General features: G+C 41.2%; 1 pseudogene; it reads left to right on the forward strand.

Annotated features, from left to right (window-relative positions):
* Positions 1-285: 285 nt before the first annotated feature.
* LOC122902246 lies at positions 286-893 on the forward strand (annotated as a pseudogene).
* Positions 894-4,192: the final 3,299 nt, after the last annotated feature.

A 4,192-nucleotide genomic window follows, 5' to 3' on the forward strand; every position in this document is an offset into this window, starting at 1 on the left:
AGTCCCATGCGTTCTTTCTTTAGAAGTCTTAGAAGATTTCCTCACCAAATATGGAAGGACCCAGTGGATCCAGAGAACAAGGAATGTGACCAGAGTAGGAGGAGGGAGGGCTACGGTGAAAGGTATCGAGGAAAAAGTAAAAGAGAACTGAAATGGAACCAGATATATGTGAGCACTTAGAAAAAAAAAATAATAATGGTTTTGTGACAGCTAGAATGTGGCATTCAGGAACAAAAGAAGAAATGAACAGCTATATTCAAAAATCAACAAGTGAGGGCTGGGAGGAGAGTGGGTGGCTGTCCTGTTTTCGGGACCGTAGTCGGTGAAACAGCATTGCGGCCATGGCAGAACCGCAGCCTGCATCCAGCAGCCTCACCGACGAGGCTGCCCTCGGTTGCTGCTCTGATCCGGATCCCAGCACCAAGGATTTTCTGTTGCAGCAGACCATGCTACGAATTAAGGATCCTAAGAATTGGATTTTTATACTAGAATTCTTGGAATGACGCTACTCCAAAAATTAGATTTTCCCACTATGAAATTCTCACTCTATTTCTTGGCTTATGAGGAAAAGAATGACATCCCAAAAGATAAAGATGAAAAAATAGCATGGGTATTCTCCAGGAAAGCTACACTTGGAACTGACACACAATTGGGGCACAGAAGATGATGAGACCCAGAGTTACCATAGTGGCAACTCAGACCCTCGAGGATTCGGTCACATTGGAATTGCTGTTCCTGACGTACATGGTGCTTGTAAAAGATTTGAAGAACTGGGAGTCAAATTTGTGAAGAGACCTGACGATGGTAAAATGAAAGGCCTGGCATTTATTCAAGATCCCGATGGCTACTGGATTGAAATTTTGAATCCTAACAAAATGACAACTATTATTTAGTTCTGCTAAATACTGCTTTGTGATTTTAGTGAAGACCTTGTTGGAGGTAAAAAAGGAAATGGTGTAATTCAAGACAGACAACAGAAACATCTAGGACTGAAGAATCATTGTCCCCATTCAGATTATTCTGAAGTCCATTCCCCTTTTCTATTTCAGCCTATGTTTTTCACCTAATAATTCAGTCATTGTGGTTTTAAAGTAGCTTTGTCTTATGCCCTTGAATGTAGTTAAATAACTTTACTTTTTTATGTAATAATTAGAACAGTTCCCTTCAAAAACAAAACAAAACAAAACAAAACAAAAAAAATCAACAAGTGAGAATTAGGAGCAGTTATTGACTCTAGTAGAAATAAAAATGATACTAGGAAGCAAATATCAACAGTCTTCTACCTTGGTCTAAAATGAGCATTAATCAAGTAATAATTATAAATGCTGATCACTGGTTTAACAAGAACTGTAGCTATCTTAGGAGGATGTGGGAGGGAAGTATAGGGAGATGTAAGATAGCTAAATCTTCATCAACACTGGAAGAAATTTGTTAATTTCAAGCATTGTCTGAAATTGATAAGTGAAGAGTTAGTGATATAAAATATTATGGAGGGGTGCCTGGGTGGCTCAGTGAGATAAAGCCTCTGCCTTCAGCTCAGGTCATGATCCCAGGGTCCTGGGATGGAGCCCTGCATTGGGCTCTCTGCTCAGCAGGGAGCCTGCTTCCCTTCCTCTCTCTCTGCCTGCCTCTCTACCTACTTGTGATCTCTCTGTTAAATAAATAAATAAAATATTTTTTAAAAAAATTAAAAAATATATTATAGAAATAAAGGGGCAACTACAAAAAGAAACTGCCAAAAGAATTAAAAAGTATCATCTGCTACAATGTGAAAACGGACACAGGATAAAGCTGTGGAAGAGGCGGGTTTGCGCACCTTAAGCCTTTCAAAACTATTTTTAAATAGAATTTCTAAGAAACAGAGGAGAAAATACAGACAAGTACAAGATTACGCAGAGAGAGGAAGATGAATGAGAAGTGAAGGATACTAAGAATTCTAAGGAACATCAGTGTTTAAAAGGAAAAGGAGGAGGAGCCAGCATGACAGACCCAGGAAGCTAACATCACAGGGCCAGGGAGAGAACCCCACAAAGGGCTCCAGGGAAACCAGAAGCAGCGACTCACTGAGTTCTTACCTGCTGGGGAGTCAATGCAGGGTGGAACTTTTACTGAGCAGCTACACTTGCTTTTTTTTTTTTTTTTTTAATTGTGTTATGTTAGTCACCATATAACACATCATTAGTTTTTGATATAGTGGTCCAAGATTCGTTGTTTACGTATAACACCCAGTGCTCCATACAGTATGTGCCCTCCTTAATACCCACAACCAGGGTCACTAATTCCCCCACCGTCCTCCCCTCTAAAACCCTCAGTTTGTTTCTCGGAGTCCATAGTCTCTCACAGTTCGTCTCCCCCTCCGATATCCGCCCCCTTCACTTTTTCTTTCCTTCTCCCAATGTCCTCCATGTTTTTCCTTATGTTCCACAAGTAAGTGAGACGATATAATTGACCATCTCTGCTTGACTTATTTCACTCAGCATAATCCCCTCCAGCCCCAACCATGCTGATGCAAAAGTTGGGTATTTATCCTTTCTGATGGCTGAGTAATCCTTCATTGTATATATGGACCACATTTTCTTTATCCATTCATCTGTTGAAGGGCATTTTGGCTCTTTCCATGGTTTGGCTATTGTGCACATTGCTGCTATGAACACTGGGCTACATATGGCCCTTCTTTTCACTACATCTGTATCTTTGGGGTAAATACCCAGTAATGAAATTGCCAGGTCATAGAGTAGCTCTATTTTTAATTTTTTGAGGAAGTTCCACACTGTTTTGCAAAGTGGCTGCACCAACTGGCATTCCCACCAACAGTGTTAAGAGGGTTCCCTGTTCTCCACATCCTCCCCAACATTTGTTGTTTCCTGCCTTTTTAATCTTTGCCATTCTAACTGGTGTAAGGTGGTATCTCAGTGTGGTTTTGATTTTAATTTCCCTGATGGCTAATGATGATGAACATTTTTTTCATGTGTCTGTTGGCCTTTTGTATGTCTTCATTGGAGAAGTGTCTGTTCATGTCTTCTGCCCATTTTTTTACTTGATTATCTGTTTTTTGGGTGTTGAGTATAAGAAGTTCTTTACAAATCTTAGATATCAGCCCTTTGTCTATAGTGTCCAGATATGGACCCTCAACTCTATAGTCAAATAATCTTCAATAAAGGGGGAAAATATTCAGTATATAAAAAGACAGTCTAAAAAAATTAATTGATTAATTAATTATTAAAATAAAAAAGACAGTCTCTTCAATAAACGGTGCTGGGAAAATTAGGCAGTTATGTATAGAAGAATGAAACTCAACCATTCTCTTATACTATACCCAAAGTTAAACTCAAAATGGATGAAAGACCTCAATGTGAGATAGGAATCCATCAAAATCCTAGAGAAGAACCCGGGTAGTAACCTCTTTGACATCAGCCGTATCAACTCCTTTCAAGACACATCTCCAAAGGCAAGGGATACACTTGCTTCTAACCATGGACAACACTCCTTTATACAGGTTGTCCAAGACCCAGCAGCGGTTCTGGAACTGTTGGGCACCAGGCCACAGGTTTTGTTAGGGCACCACCAGAGCAGGTGAATACACACCAGGCCCTAGGCAAGCAGCTTGAGCCAACAAAGTTTCTCAGAAACTGTTCAAGTGCCCCACCCTCCCTGACCACCTCCTCTCCCCTGTTCCACAGGCTGTGAACCCAGGCACCTGTTTCAACAAAGCGTTTTGGGACTCTCCTTCTCTGGCTCTCTGTGGCTTCCACTGACATGTTCAAATTCCTACTTCTGTTGAGATTCTGTCCTTCCCTTCTTGCACTGGCTCTAACATGTACCAGCTAGGTGACCCCACCTGCTCCCAGGTCCATAAGGCATGCTGCTTCCACCTACGGCCACACATGACAGCACAGTTTATAAAGCAGACACAGCTTCACCTTTCCTGAGATAACACTCTTGTCAAGGAGCATTCTCCAGTGAAACTGCTTTCCAGCTAGGTAAGTCAGCTATCGTTTGCTTTGAGATATGCTAATTATCTAACTGGAAACAAAAATCACCAGTTCTTTAGCGTAGGAAGGAAGGTGGTGAGAGAAGCGATGCCAGTGCTTCCAAGCTGATCAATGAGTGAGCCAGAAAGTCCTGGAGGTATGAAAAGAAAGAAAGAGCACTCAAGGAAAACACCACCATACACAGCACTTCTGAAGTGAAG

The sequence above is a fragment of the Neovison vison genome, chromosome 1 (genome assembly GCF_020171115.1).
Source record: "Neovison vison isolate M4711 chromosome 1, ASM_NN_V1, whole genome shotgun sequence".
NCBI lineage: Eukaryota > Metazoa > Chordata > Mammalia > Carnivora > Mustelidae > Neogale > Neogale vison.